The sequence below is a fragment of the Triticum aestivum genome, chromosome 4D, assembly GCF_018294505.1.
Source record: "Triticum aestivum cultivar Chinese Spring chromosome 4D, IWGSC CS RefSeq v2.1, whole genome shotgun sequence".
Lineage (NCBI taxonomy): Eukaryota > Viridiplantae > Streptophyta > Magnoliopsida > Poales > Poaceae > Triticum > Triticum aestivum.
The window spans coordinates 204549411-204566423 of record NC_057805.1 but is presented as its reverse complement, the minus strand read 5'-3'; positions in this window follow the sequence as shown (position 1 = coordinate 204566423).

The window sequence follows — 17013 nt, the reverse complement described above, 5'->3', positions numbered from 1 at the left end:
GCCAAATACCGCGACCAGAAGAGCTTATCCGCAGTGTTTCTTTCTTCGGCCCGGTAGAATTGGACGGCATCCGCTATGCTGCGGGGCAGCTCTGCAAACACCCCTGGAGAAATCTGAATTCAAAATCAGAAACATAATCTTCTCCTCCAAAACTTGCTTTACAAGGAGAAAGCCTTACCCGCTGCGATCTTCCTCGCCTCTTGGATCCCCTATAGGGTGCTTTGGGTTTCCCCCCGGGCATCGCTCGCGGCCTGATGCGCCTTGGTGAGTTCGGATTCTTTCTCCGTTACACTCTGCTCCAAGGTCTCGCATTTTTTCACGGCTTGTTGCAGCTCCTGCTCAGCTTTAATCACCCTGGCCTCGTACTTCCCACGGAGGGCCTGCTCTGCGGCTGCCTTTTCCTCGGCCTTGGCCACAGCCTTCTTAAGAGCCTCAACTTCGGTCATCATCCCTAGAGAAAATTAGGGAACATATTCTATAATACTGCAAATTTGATCGCACTAAACGCGAACAAGACTTGTGCATACCCTGTTTATCTCCCAACTGCATTTTCAACTGGCCAAGTTCTTCTTTGGCCCGCTCCAGACTTTGATTCAGTCCGGAGATTTCCGCAGTATGGGAGGCAGCAGCCGCTACAGACGCCTGCTTATAACAGAAGAGAAATAGATGTCATTCAATGAGTCTTCCTGCGAACATAAATTTGATCCTCTGTCCGGTTTCTTCTTTCACCGAACAGTGTATCAGGGGCTACTATGCATACTATGACACTCTTTGAAAAACATACCTCAAAACCTTTTATAAGGCTGATACAAGCTCCATTCAGTCCACTCTCAGCAGACTGAATCTTCTCAATCACCGCACCCATAAGGGCAAGGTGTTCATCGATGATGGAGGCGTCCTTCAGCGCCACCAACAAAGCATCCGACGCCTCTGGTTGGACAGAGGTCGCCGGTATACCTCCTCCAGCTGAGAGAGGCTGCCTGCGTGATTCTGGAGCTGTATTGGTCTCCGGAACGGCATCCGGCTGGGAGCCGAATTCAAGATGGCCCCCGCCGTCAGCTCCCATGGGAATCTACTCCCCCATGTGTTCGGCCCCCAAAGTTTGACCTCCAGGCGCCGCCTTCACGGTCTTTCCCTCTCCTCCTGGGCCGAGGTCCCTCTGGGACGAAGCCTCGGTGGTATTCACCTGTTTGGAGGAAGGGGCCTTCGGGGGCGTCCCGCTTTCCATAGCATCCGAGCTCAGCGAATCCTCTGATGAGGATTGTTCGGTACGGGACCTCGTCGGACTACAAAAACATATGGCTCAGGTTAAAAAACTACGCCATGATAAGTCTGGACGCGTCAGCATGGTCGAACTGTATATACCCACGGGTTCACCAGGGGCTGGACCCTGGGGTCCCACACCGGGCCACTGTCGGTGGCGGCAGCGGACTCCTCTGGAAGGGGAGCTTTTCCCCTTTTGGGCGACTCGGCCTCCAAGTGTGTGGAGGCCGTCCTTTTCTTTCTTTCCCCCACAGGGGATTCATCTTCCTCCTCCTCGTCCTCTTCGGAGGCGGAACGGGCATCAGAGCCTTCGGATATTGTGTCCGAAGTGCCACGGCGACGAAGGCCGCCCCGGGTCTTTTTGGCCTCCTTCTCGGCCATCTTCTTCGGCACCTTGTAAGGCGCTGGGACCAGCATCTTCGTCAGAAGAGGGATGGCCAGTTCTTCGGGCAGCAGGGCCGGACAATGGATCTGCTCCGCCTTCTTCGTCTAGCCTTAGGAGAATCATGGAAAGCACATTAAGCGCTTCCCTTGGGTTATGCGGGCAAAAAATACGATTACTCACCGAACTTGCAGGGCGGGACAGTTGGTACCCACGGTCTTCGGCGGAGTCCGGCCATGATTTGCTGGACTTGAAAAGCACCTTCCAGATGTCCTTGTGCGAGGAGCCGAAAAGCTCCCGCAAGGTTTGGTGCTTGGCCGGATCAAATTCCCACAGATTGCAAGTCCGGTGTTGACAAGGCAGGATCCGGCGAACAAACATCACCTGGAGCACATTGACAAGTTCAATGTTCTTGTCTCCCATATCTCTAACATGCATCTGGAGCATCGACAATTCGTCAGACGAGGACCAGTTCAGGCCCTTCTTGACCCAGGATGTGAGCCGCAGGGGGGCACTGGATCGAAACTCGGGAGTAGCGGCCCATTCTGTGCCGCGTGGCTCGGTGATGTAAAACCACTGTTGTTGCCACTGCTTGACGGAATCGTTAAAGGTGCCGGTTGGCCATATAACATTGGGCATCTTACTTACCATAGCGCCCCCGCACTCGGCGTGCTCGCCGCCCACTACCTTGGGCTTCACATTAAAAATCTTCAGCCACAGGCCAAAATGTGGTGAGATGCGGAGAAAGGCCTCACACACGACAATGAATGTCGAGATGTTGAGGAAAGAATTAGGGGACAGATTGTGCAGATCGATCCCATAATAATACATGATGCCGCGAACAAACGGGTGGAGGGGAAACCCTAGCCCGCGGACAAAGTGAGGAAGGAATACAACCCTTTCGTGGGGTTCCGGGGCAGGGACGATCTGTCCCGCCGTCGGGAGATGATGGCTAATTTTCCTCGCCAGGTACCCGGCCTCACGAAGCTTTTTGATATCCTTCTCCCGGATGGTAGAGGCCATCCATTTGCCTCCTGCTCCGGATCCGGACATTTTTGGAAGGCCTTTGTGGGAAGAGAAGATGAATGCTTGGGCGCTGGAGCTTGAGCGGTGGGGAATGGATCGGGAAGGAGAAAGCGTGGGTGCGAAAGGGAGTCCTTATCCCCTTATAAAGGCAGCAGGGATTCTGCGCCTCCCCACTTGCCTAGTAAAACTGCTTATCCCCCAAGCACCGTAATTGATGGTGCGGTTGGGTTACCCACACACATATTGATGAGAATCCCATGATAAGGGGACACGATCTCTGCTTCGACAAGACATGCCAAGGAAACCACCTCGCAATGTGTGCAGTCGCTGGTAGGGAAAAACGGTTCGAATAATGACCGGGCCGTGGTATGATGTCATGCTGCCGAATGTGTCAGCAGATTAGATTTGTGGAAATATTATTCTCTCTATGGTGGTATGTGGAATTTGTTTTGCAGAGCCGGACAGTATCCTTGTGTTCAAAATCTTCTACGGAGTATTCGGAGGAGGAACCCGCCTTGCAATGCCGAAGACAATCTGCGCGCCGGACTCATCATCATTGAAGCCTGGTTCAGGGGCTACTAAGGGAGTCCTGGATTAGGGGGTCCTCGGACGGCCGGACTATATACTCTAGCCGGACTGTTGGACTATGAAGATACAAGATTGAAGACTTTGTCCCGTGTCCGGATGGGACTCTCCTTGGCATGGAAGGCAAACTTGGCAATACGGATATGTAGATCTCCTCCCTTGTAACCGACTCTGTGTAACCCTAGCCCCCTCCGGTGTCTATATAAACCGGAGGGTTTAGTCCGTAGGACAACAACAATCATACCATAGGCTAGCTTCTAGGGTTTAGCCTCTATGATCTCGTGGTAGATCAACTCTTGTAATTCTCATATCATCAAGATCAATCAAGCAGGAAGTAGGGTATTACCTCCATCGAGAGGGCCCGAACCTGGGTAAACATCGTGTCCCCTGCCTCCTGTTACCATCCGCCTTAGACGCACAGTTCGGGACCCCCTACCCGAGATCCGCCGGTTTTGACACCGACATTCATCCTCACTCCGTTTATGCACTCGAAAAATTATAGGTCATTCGTAATGGTGCAAGATGCACTGGTGTGCGTCGGTCCTAAACAAACGGTTTTTAACCCCTTTCTGCGACGGCATTTGGAACCGTTGCCAAGTGAGTGTGGGCGATAGGGGGTCCTTCCCACACGACTCAGAAACCGTCGGGGATAGGGCCCCTACAGTACTCCTACTCGTTTCTGGTCACATTGACATCACAGTCGGTATTCTGTGGTGCTACATTTACGATGCGCGGCCCATCACAAACGGTTCACTATTATAGAACGTGTATGATGCGCGACCCATCACAAATGGTTCATCATTAAGAAGATTAGCTAATCGTCGTACAAGTGTCGGACAGGATTACGAAACGTCGGACCGTCGTAACATCATCGTACACGACAACTATTGCACACGCTATTCTGTGGTGCAACATTTACGATGCATACTTCATCAGAAACAGTTCATGGTTGCGAATCGTGCACGATATGGCAACTAACACAAACGTTTAGTTTGCCCACACCGTTTGTGATATTGTCTGACATCGCGCACGCTTTGCAAGTGGCAACTGTGGGCATGCTTGCACACGTTTCCTCTTTGTGAACTGTCTCCGATTATGGTGCATATCGCAAATGTTTGTGTTTTACCAACCGTGTGTGCCGTAACAACCTGGAGAGCGTAATTTCACCGTAATTTAATTGCTGCTTTTCCAAATTGTACCGGATTTGGATTTGGATTTGGATTTGAATGTATGCTACAGCTTTATTCATATCCATCAGGTTCAAACAACCAATGCATTATTCGATTCATAGGTACATATGTTCAAGAATTACATAAGAACCAAATAAAGAATGATGAACCACAGTTGTATACTTGTACTATTAAAGACGGTAAAGAAAGAGGCGAAATATATTCTGGTTCCTAAACAAGGTGAAGCGGAATGCCAATATTGTGCCCTCCTCCATGCAGAAGGCATGCGCGACTCTAGGCCAAACCCTTGTGATGGCTGACCGCCCATCCATCACGGTCTTCATGAAAACATCTAGATAATCATCGTGTTCTGGTAGAAATACTTTAACCTTTGCATGCCCACCAATCATGTAGTTGGAGAGCTAATCTTGAGTAAACTGCTTTGGCAACCACCGAGGGAGTCCTGGATTAAGGGGTCCTCAAGCGTCCGACCTGTTGGACATGGGCCGGACTGATGGGCCGTGAAGATACAAGACAGAAGACCATTTCCCGTGTCCGGATGGGACTCTCCTTGGCGTGGGTGGCAAGCTTGGCGTTCGGATATGAAGATTCCTTTCTCTGTAACCGACTTTGTACAACCCTAGTCCCCTCTGGTGTCTATATAAACTGGAGGGTTTAGTCAGTAGGGGCAATCATAATCATACAGGCTAGACTTCTAGGGTTTTAGCCATTACGATCTCGTGGTAGATCAACTCTTGTAATAGTCATATTCATCAAGATCAGTCAAGCAGGAAGTAGGGTATTACCTCCATAGAGAGGGCCCGAACCTGGGTAAACATCGTGTCCCCTGTCTCCTGTTACCATCGACCTTAGACACACAGTTCGGGACCCCCTACCCGAGATCCGCTAGTTTTGACACCGACATTGGTGCTTTCATTGAGAGTTCCGCTGTGACGTCGAAGACAGGATTGATGGCTCACCTTGTTATCAAGGACAGTACCACCTCCGGAGGAGCCCTGGCCTCAGGCCAAACCCTCCGGTTGGGCGGTTTACCATGACCGCCCGTCTGGCCTTTAAGCCGACGATGATTTCTCGGATCATCGAAAATTGCCTCCATGTTGACTCGGAATACTCCAAACAGATGGATCCGACGGAGCTGTCGTCTTTAAACGAACTCCTGGATCGCATCGCCGCCTTGGGGGTCGCTACATACTACGATCAGATTGGGCTTAAACCCGATCAGAGAGAAATCAAATGTCCGCCGATCACCCATCAGATCGCGGTAGTAGAGGAGTAAAACAACAACTCTCCCTCTATATTGAGGACAAACTATGTTCGGATTTCCAAACTCGAAGTGCCGGATACCCATCCGCGGAACGACATGCCCTGTCCTCCGAACTTGGAATCGGATGGTGGACCTGGAAAACCGGTTGATATCCCGGAGCCCGAACTATCAAGCTCGGAAGTTTCTCAAACTCCAGATCCCAAATTGGGTCAGGGTTCGGATTTAAATCCACCCTCCCACCCAGATATACGCGATCTCATGTACCTACGACAGCAGTCTCAGGAAACAGTCCATCACTTTTGGGCCAGATTCCTCCTTGTCAAAAACAAGATTAAAGATTGCCGCAACGAAGACGCGATCTCAGTATTCTGCAATAATTGCACGGATGAAGGAATCCACAACGCCATCAACCGCCGTCGCGTATCACACTTCGCTGACTTGGCGACCATAGTACAGAAGTACTGCGCAATGGAAAGCACGTGGAAAACTCGGGCAGCTCATTGGGAACCACCGGTTTCCACTCGGCCCCTCGTCCGGGCAAAAAGGACGAACCCTAGTGGGGCGCCCGACCCAACAGTAAAGAAATCTAAGCCCATTACGGGGCGCGGGACCGTTCTGGAGGGATGGCTCAATAGGCCATGCAAAATACACACAACACCGGATACCATACCAACCCACAGCCTTAGAGCATGTTGGATACTCCGGCAAGTGGCCAAGAGCGGCGAGGACATCCTCACCAAAAATACCCCAGAGCAACACCACCCGGAAGATGACGACCTCAGCGTATTGACAGTCTTTGAGAACTTCGCTTCAAACAATCGGCGCAAAAGGGCCTTTCACGACCTCGCCGAAGTCTGCCAAGTCGCAGCAATAAACCCCTGGAACGACACGGCCATAACCTTCAATGCCAGTGACGAACCAAAATTCCGGACAGTCCGGGCCCAGCCGCCCTGGTCCTCAATCCAATTGTGGACGGTTTTAGGCTCACCAAAGTGCCCATGGATGGTGGCAGCGGACTAAACCTCATCTACGAGGATACACTCAACAAAATGGAAATAGACAGGAGCCGCATCAAGCAAAGTAGCACGACATTCCAAGGAATTATTCCTAGTCGGGAGGCGCGATGTACGGGAAAAATCACGCTTGACGTGGTATTCGGCACGCCGGAGAATTGTCGGCCCGAAGAGATAACCTTCCAAGTGGCCCCTTTCAGCATTGGATATCACACCCTATTGCGGTGAGATGCATTTACACGCTTCCAAGCTATACCTCATTACAGGTACATGAAGCTCAAGATGCCCGGGCCCAATGGCATCATCACTCTTGCCAGTGATCCGGACATATCACTCCGCGCCGAAAACAAAACTGCATCCCTGGCCCTCGAGGCACTGTCTGAAGCGCTCGCGGCTGAAGAGTTAACCGCTCTACGCTCCACAGTGGATAGGGACGACGTAATCCTAGACAAGCGACCCAAATCCACCTCCTTTAAACTAGCAGACGAAATAGTCAAATTTCAAGTCCACCCGACGGACACCAAGAAGACAGCATCCATCGGGGCACAACTGGACCCAACAGTCGACGCTGCGCTACTAGAGTTCCTACGCGAGAACTGGGACATATTCGGCTGGCATCCTTCCGATATGCCAGGAATGCCATGCAGGCTGGCCGAACACAGCCTCAATATATCGAAGGGATATAAACTGGTCAAGCAAACACTAAGGCGCTTTTCCGAACCCAAAAGACAAGCTATGGGGGAGGAGCTAGCCAAGTTACTCGAGGCCGGATTCATCAAAGAAATAAAACACCCGGACTGGCTAGCAAACCTGGTGATGGTACCAAAGAAGGATAAATCCTCGCGCCTATGCGCCGATTTCAAAGACCACAACAAGGCCTTCCCTAAGGATCCCTTCCCCCTCCCTCGCATCGATCAGATTATTGATGCCACTGCAGGACGCATCTCACTGTGTTTCCTCAACGCATACTCCGGATACCATCAAATCAAAATGAAGGAGTCCGACCAAGCCGCAACGGCATTCATCACCCCATAAGGACCATTTTGCTTCAACACTATGCCCTTCGGACTTAGAAACGCTGGTGCCACCTACCAACGCATGATTCAAACATGTCTGGAGAAACAAATCGGCAAGACAGTTGAAGCATATGTGGATGACGTAGTCATCAAGACTAGGCACGTCGAGTCACTAATAGATGACTTGCGTCTCACATTCGACAACCTCCGTACATATGACATCAAGCTCAATCCGAAAAAGTGTGTTTTCGGCGTTCACGCCGGAAAACTGCTGGGCTTCATCGTTTCCAATAGAGGCCAATCCAGCCAAAATCCGGGCTTTGTCACAATTGGCTATACAAACAGACCTTAAACAGGTCCAAAAACTAGCCAGATGCGTGGCAGCTTTAAGCCGCTTTATCTCCAGATTAGGAGAAAAAGCATTGCCACTATATCGTCTTCTCCGACGCACCGACCACTTCGAGTGGACGGATGCGGCAACGGCTGGACTGGAAGAAATAAAGGCTCTTATAGTGAGTAACCCAATCCTGGCCGCGCCAAGCGTCGGCGAACCAATGTTATTATACATCTCCGCGACACACCAGGTGGTGAGCGCGGTGCTCGTCGTCGAACGAGAGGCGGACGGACACAAATTCCCACTCCAGAAACCGGTATACTACGTATCCACTATCCTCGCGCCATGGAAATCCCGATACCCTCATTACCAAAAGATAGGATATGCGGTCTTCATGACATTCGGGAAGCTACGGCCCTACTTCCAAGAGTGCTCTATCACGGTGGCTTCCGAGGTCCCACTCAATGACATAATAAACAACCACGACGCTACGGGCTGGATTGCTAAGTGGGCCATTGAGCTCTTGCCATTCGATATAACATACAAACCACGTCGGGCCATTAAATCCCAAGTATTGGCCGACTTCGTCGCCGAATGGACAGAGGCCGAACTCCCTAAAGAGTATGGCACTTATTCCAACTGGGTCATGTACTTCGATGGCTCTAAAATGGTGGCCGGTTTAGGAGGAGGTGTCGTTTTAACGTCCCCCACTGGAGACACAGTCCAATAAGTACTCCAAATATTATACATAGACTCCAACAACGCAGCCGAATACGAGGCCTTATTGTATGGTCTTCAGATGGCTACGTCCATGGGCATACAACGCCTGGAGGTGCGCGGGGATTCAAATCTCGCTATATCCCAAATAAATGGAGACTTCGATGCCAAGGATCCGAAGATGGCGGCCTATCGTAACGCCGTACTCAAAATATCAGCTCGGTTCGAGGGACTCGAGTTTCATCATGTGGCTCGAGAAAGCAATCAAGCGGCGGACGTCCTTGCTCACATGGGCGCGAAGCGTGACCCCGTCCCACCTAACATCCTTTTGGAAAGGCTCTTCAAGCCATCCGTGGTGTGCTAATTTGGGCATTAAGCTCGATTACGCCTCCATCTATCATCCACAAACAAACGGTCAAGTCGAACGAGCTAATGGTCTTATTATGAGTGGCATTAATCCTAGACTAGTGCGGTCTTTGAAAGAATCAGACAAGCACTGGGTTGAGGAGCTCGACTCCGTACTCTGGGGGCTGCGGACCACGCCCAATCGTACTACCGGATATACACCCTGCTTCATGGTGTACGGTGCAGAGGCTGTGTTGCGCTGCGACATTATTCATGACTCACCTCGAGTGCGCATGTATGAAGAGAGAGAGGCTGAGCTTGATCGGCAGGAGAACTTAGATGCCCTGGAGGAGGAGCGCGATGTTGCGAAAGCCTGTTCCGCATTTTATCAACAGCAGGCTCACGGATATCAAAGCAGAGAAGTGCGGGCCAAGACTTATAATGTTGGCGAACTCATTCTAAGCTTGCCCGAGAAGAAAAAGGACAAACTCAAGCCCAAGTGGGAGGGTCCGTTCATCATTGACCGGAGGAGCGTACCGCCTGCGTTATGCATCAGATAATCGCTTAGAGCCGAACCCATGGAACGCGGCCAGACTCCGAAGATTCTATGCCTAGAGCCAAACTCTTTTTTTGTCTTCTTCTCCCTTTTGTTTCCATTATTTTTTCAGCTCTTTTCTTTTTTTAGCTTTAAGCTCTCATGCGGCTAAACCGCACGCCTATGACGTCCACATCCTTAAATATGTACGCCCATCATACCTAGGGGCTTCTTGTACAGAACCTTATTATTATTTTCCGGGCATCAAGCTCACCACATATGTGTCTTTTCCTCATATGTACCTTTTCTTTGCCATTATATGCATCGTTATGACTTAAGTTTTGGCCAAGCTGGGTTGCCTGGCTCCTGTGCTTATGCCCTACATTCCCGTTTGTTCGGCTAGGGCATAAAGGGAGCACCTCTGCGATTGTTACTACCGGGTCATCCGGATGTGTACCTCAGACTGGGTGAAGGCGAAAGCTAGTGTTCTTAAGGGAATTTTCGGCCGGCGAACTAAAGATGTTTTCACACTCATTACACTATGGACCCTCGGATGTTACATATACTGCGATTTCTCAATCACAGTTCGGGCATGCACATTAACGCATGTTCACCCAGGGAAAGGAACCCTTAACGGAACTATTCTGTTTGGAAGATGTTTCTTACAATTACAATGTAATATAACATAGCTAGCCGGATACAACTTGTCTGTTTAAGCAACTATGACCCCTAGGCCTGGTTTCCATGCATATCCCGGTCTATCTTGCCGCTGAGGTATTCGGAAACACTCCATACCTTCGGGTCCAGAGGTCAAAGCAAAAAGGTCTGCCATGACAATCGTTTTACAATCCAGCTGGTGACAAATATATCAAGGAAAGGACATAGTAACTTGGACTCAAAAATTTCCTCCTCTATGCCATCTAACAGGCTGTCTAACTTACAATCCTGTTGGGAATATTTTGCGGCTACTTATACTTAGTCATATACCAAACTAACAGGAATTTCTTTTCCGTCCGACCCTAGAGGTCCAGCCCGGGCCATATGATTTGGGTCAAGCTTGGTATACCGTGTCTTCACCATGGCCCAGCCTTCCCGCGCACCTTCTCGGTAGGCTGATATCTTCCATAATCGAATACGCCACCGTGCTCCCTTGAATAGCTCCACGAGCTCCGCCATACTTCTTGGAGGAGAGGCGGATGGCCATAAAGCCTTGGCAACACTCCGCATTGTTTGTCGAGCTCGCTCGTGCATTTGGGACAGCTCTTGTAGCAGGTGGCCTTGAGATCCGGACATTTCCTCTTCGGGACGGCCAGTCAGTATACCTGCAGACATAAATCTGTCAGTCCCTGTCCTCGCCGAATTATATGGAGGCAAGTTCAAGAAGCATACTGAAATATGCCACCTCATAGCCTCTTATTCTCCTTCAGGAGTCGGCCAGCTGGGCTCGCACATCTTTTAGTTCTTCACCCAACAGGGTGTTGGAATCCTACAATTTATTTTTCTCGTCCCTGACCTGTGTCAGCACATGTTCGCCCGCGGCCAGTTGCCTTTTGGGCTCTTGTTCCCCCACTTGGGCGACTGGCAGGGCCTCCTTCCGTTGATCTGACGATCCTGCTATGGCGAGTACAAAAAGTTCTAAATATTGCTGGTATATGATTATATTTTCTCGATGGAGGGGAACATTACCAGGCGATGCCCTCTTGGATTTCTCCAGTTCGGCGGTAGCAGCAGCTAGCTGGGTCAAACACTTTTCAAGCTCTTGAGACAACAGGCTGTTCTTCTCTATGAGCACCTGGTTATACAATGATCCTTAAATCAGTTGTATCAACTGATTTAAGTCTCGGGGGCTACTGGTATATAATTATCAGATTTGTACAAATGTGTAGTTACCCGCATATCTTTCAAATGTTGGTCTGTGGCTCTGGGAAGTCCGTCTCGAGCAGCTCGGATGTATGCATCAGCCGAGCTGAAGGCGTCGAATGCCTCTTTTGTAAAGCCGGGGTCGCGAAGAGCGGCCCGCCGGCGCCGATGATTCTTGGCACTTTCCACTTCAGAGTTTGTGACGGACACATCATCCGAATCCTCTGCCGAAGGACAATCCGGCGTCACTCCCGTATCAGCCCTTGCCTTTAAGGCAGGGTCGGGAACCTGACTTGTGGAAGCACGGCCGGCAGGATCCCCGGACATAGTCTGCCTAACGCTTTTCCTGATAAGACACAGCGGATAATGTCACAGTTTGATGTGACTGCCCGGGGGCATGATTTAAAAACCATACCTCTTTGATGAAGGCTCTGCTGTGTTGTCATTCGCCTTCCTCTTTGAAGATTTGCTTGGCGCGGGCGCCGCTCTCTTAGGAGATGCCTCTGGCGCACGTTGAGGCGTCAGGCGCCTCCCCTTTGGAGCACGAAATAGTGCGGTGGGTGAGGCGTAATGAGGAAGCTCTTTTGAAGAAGGTGTCTCTTGATCACTTACATGCGAGGCAGGGAGGAGGCCAGGATAGTCGGCGATGATGGCCACTTCCGTGCCGTCATAGCTCGCCTGGTAGAACACTCTAGCCTCAAGCTCCACAAATATGTCCGGATCCTCATAGAATCGGGGGTCAAGGTCCCGGTTGTGATCCTCTAGCTGTGGGGCGGGGCTATGGACCCCCTCGGTAACCTTCCGCCATTCCTGTTTCAAATGGATGGGTTAATGTCCCTTGAAAGTGACTCAGGGAGAGGATTGAGTAAAGTGGTAGGATTAGAGCTCACCCAGCTGGGAGGACTGTACATGGAGAATCCATCTCGACGTTTAAGATGAGTGAACTCCTCTTTTCCCCCTTTGTATAGTTCGGCCAATATTTTGGCCAAAGCGGCGGGGGTGTCCGGAACCTTCCGACCGCAGCGTGAGGCGTCATCTTCCCCATTATAGTGCCACATGGGAAGCCCTCTGTATTGGAGTGGCTGGACCCCCCGCACTATGGAAGTCGCCATTAACTCGATTATTGATAATCTGGACTGGGCAAGTGTCTTTATCTTGCCCATCAATTGACGGACTTCCGTGCTATCTTCCTCCTCAAGGCTCCGAGGGCGCCAGCCATGGCGTTTCTTGAACGGACCATTTGAAAATTCGGGAAGACCCATTCGAACTGGGTCAGGGAGAGCGACATCCTCAATATAAAACAATTCTGAGGGCCATTCTTCGGGCACCTTCTTCGGTGTGCCGGACAGGTATCCTGTCCCGGCTATGCGCCATACTTCAGCGCCGCCCACCTTGAATATCGACCCCTCTTGGTTGCGAGGGACCAGGCAGAATAGCTTCCTCCACAAGTCGAAGTGGGCTTCACAGCCCAGGAAAAGCTCACAAAGGGCAACAAAACCCACGTTGTGCAGGACAGAGGCCGGCGTAAGGTTGTGCAGTTGGAGGCCGTAATACTCCAGGAGTCCTCAGAGGAAAGTGTGGATTGGAAACCTGACGCCTCTCAACAAGTAGGGTACAAAGCATACCCATTCCCCCCTAGTTGGATTGGGGACATTTTCCGCCAGAGCTTCGCCTGTGAAGGAGGTTAATCCTGCTCGGACAGGGACCAGATCTTCGAGGGGAAGTAATCCCTGTGTTTGGAGCTTAATCAACTGCTCATGGGATACCGAACATCTCTCCCAATCGCCTTTTTCGGAGATGTGAGGGCAGGAGGAAGAACTGGGGACGCTAGTCATGTTGAATGGTTTCCCCTGGCAAGACTCTAAGGATTTTCCGCTGGGTGTGGAATGGATCTGAGATCTAATCACCTTAAATAGAGTCCTTTCTGGCGTGGCTAGGGGGTTGTGTGCAAAACATACCCCGACCTCTCGTATTCGCTCGACACGTGGAAGCAGAAGGTGTGAAGGCACAGAAGCCGATGGGTGTGACATTAAATGGAAGGCCGAATACAGCTCCCTAAGTTAAGTGCTTTGAAGTGATCGGAGGAGGAACCCGCCTTGCAATACTGAAGACAATCTGCGCGCCAGAAACCTCGCCATTGAAGCCTGGTTCAGGGGCTACTGAGGGAGTCCTCGATTAAGGGGTCCTCGGGCGTCCGACCTGTTGGACATGGGCTGGACTGATGGGCTGTGAAGATACAATACAGAAGACCTTTTCCCGTGTCCGGATGGGACTCTCCTTGGCGTGGATGGCAAGCTTGGCGTTCGGATATGATGATTCCTTTCTCTGTAATCGACTTTGTACAACCTTGGTCCCCTCCGGTGTCTATATAAACCGGAGGGTTTAGTCCGTAGGGGCAATCATAATCATACAGGCTAGACTTCTAGGGTTTTAGCCATTACGATCTCGTGGTAGATCAACTCTAGTAATACTCCTATTCATCAAGATCAATCAAGCAGGAAGTAGGGTATTACCTCCATAGACAGGGCCCGAACCTGGGTAAACATCGTGTCCCCTGTCTCCTGTTACCATCGACCTTAGATGCACAGTTCGGGACCCCCTACCCGAGATCCGCCGGTTTTGACACCGACAACCACAGCAAAGGAAAAAGATTCAGACATTGTCATCTAACAAAACTCAATATGGGCAGTAAAAAGAAGGTTGTAGAGTTCTTACTTACCATCCAGCAGTTCGTTGTTGTCTTGGATAAAGTGTAAACAAATAGTTTAATTGCCATCTTTGGACCCATTTTACTAACAATCTTTATCAGCTTCCTTACTTGATGCTGGTCCATCGATATCTCATTGACCCATACGCAGAAAGGGTCAAAACGCAGATCTTTACCAATGACATATGTACCTAAAAGCACCAAGTTAATATTAGAAGCTAAACAGCAATTGCACAATGATGTAGTACAACACTCTTTCATAATATGTCTGTATGCATCCGTATGTGGTAGTCCATTTGAAATCTCTAAAAAGAAAAATATTTAGGAACGGAGGGAGTATCTTATAACATCCAATATACTCACATATTAGATGAATTAACATCTTATATTATGGGCCGGAAGGAGTTTAGTTCATTCTTACAAATTATCGACTGATTAACTGCTGCTGTGTCCATGGGTTACAGTTACTTTGAGCTAGTTCGGGCTCAGATAGCCCTAAAGTATATCTAAACATGAGGGCTAGTTTGAGCTAGTTGCATCTATAACCCACCCAAAAAAACTATCCAACCCAAGAGGTGCTAATTGGAGCTAGTTCTCCTAGTGCATTTATTGTCAATCTAACCCTGCCATCCAAACAACTCTTTGGATGGAGTTAGTTCAGGGTTAGTAATGAGCTAGAAACTAACTCTAACCTCTAGCTAAGTTGAGTATCCAAACAGGGTTGTGTTGTTGCTGTTGCTGCTGCTGCTGCTGCTCTTCTAAGTATATCTAGACATCATTAGAACATTAATGTAACACTCTTCCTTGTTGCTATGTAGCCTAGGATTGCATATTTAGACATCAACTATAGTGCATGTTGCTATGTAGCCTCAGATATATTACATATGGCCCTAGTTAACCTAACGAAAAAGGGGTTGCAGATATATTCAGTTAAAAGTCCGATTCACCGATTAGTCCCTTATCAGCCGCCGGCCTATATGGTACCACCTACCGATATCCTGAACAGTGAGCAGATATAAGCCATGGGATGAAACTAACCTCGATGGAAAACAGCAGTCATTCCCAAAATTGTGCTGTGTAGGTACATCGAGAAGCATGTTAAGCAAAACAGGCTAAACATCAACCAAAATTACGCATGGCAGACAAAATAATCTCCAAAAGATAGCTTCATTGTGCAGGTTTAAGCATGCTAGTAAAGCAAAACAAGTGGAAAGGTGTGCTAACTGCAACAAGCCTAACATTTAACAACAAGCAAACATAGTCATTCAAACTGGTATTGTGCCGGCCTAAGTACACGGGTTATGGTTAAATAAAAATGGAAAGGCGTGTTAACTACAAGATGCAACAACCAAATGTAGTCATTCATAGTGGTATTATTGAAACTGATACTGATGAAATTGAACTGCACAGTTCATACTTGCACATATAGAACATCACGTTGTGAATAACTGGAATAAACAAGGCATACTACGAACAACCAAAGATAGCATTTGAAACTGAACATATGCTAACTACAAACAACCAAACAATCAAAAAACTTTAAAAGGGGCATATGCTAGCTATAACAGGCTTAACAACAAGCAAATATATGCATTCCTATCGGTATGTTTAAAACTGGATATAGAAATGTACTGCACAGTAAATAATTGCACATATTGAGCATCACATTGTGAAAAACTGAAATAAACAAGGTATACTTCAAACAACCAGATATAGCAATTAAAACTGGACATATTCTCAATACACTACAAAAGGGACTCGACAAAACAAATCATGGGTTTCCCCCTGTGAAGAGGCACGGCAAAACAAACCATGGGTTTCCTCACTTGTCACAGATGGGCTCGTTCCCGTGGGAAGAGCAAGGACCCTGGATGCACTCCATGTTGTCGCAGATGGGCTCCTTCCCCTTGGAAGAGCACGGCTGTAGGGTGCCCTCCCTGATGCGTAGACGAGTGCTTTCCCCTTGGAAGAGCAGATGTGCTCTTTCCCCTTGGAAGAGCCGGAGAGGGTGCCCTCCTCGTGGTCGCCGTCGATGAGGTCTGACTTGGAAGCTGTGGATCCCAAGCCAACGTCGCATACTGTGTCCTTCAGAAATGACAAAAGGGGCTCGATGGCGATGTAGAATGGGAAATTGTTGACAGCAAGCCAGAGGAGATCAACGGCAGGGCCATGGATGAGATCGACGGCGGTTAAACATGAGGGGCTGGGGGTGGGCCACTTAACTTGTGACACAGCCCGCCTCAGTCCGTCGTTGTCGATGACCTCGATGTCCTAGCCGGCGGACGAGACATTCCCACATACTCTAGCCCACTGCTTGAGTGCCTGCCGCCAGTAATGGTCGTCAGCTTCCTTGGTGACGTCGGGCGAAGAGACCGCTATACACCTCTTTTGGGCCAGTCGCTCCTCGAGTACCACGGGAAGCGTAGTCGGGCTTAGGCTGCGATGCTGTGGAGTGGGGGATGGGGATGGGGATGGGGATCTGTGGGAAAGGGGCATTTGGCAGGGGTCATCTAAGAAACTCAGGGCGGCCTGGGTATGGATATTGGTGGTAAGCTGCACAAGCAAACCGGCAGATGTTGACAATGGAGGCCTTGCAGGGGCGGCGGGGGGGGGGGCGGCGGCGGCGGGGACCTTGCTATGGTTTCGAGCGAGGGAGGGTGTGTGTGTGTGCGCGCATGCCCGAGGAGGTTTTGGTGTATGTGTGTGTGTGGAGGGGGCGCGGGGTATTTGAGGAAATGACGTGGGTACTGAAAATTTTACTACGCGGGAGTCAAAC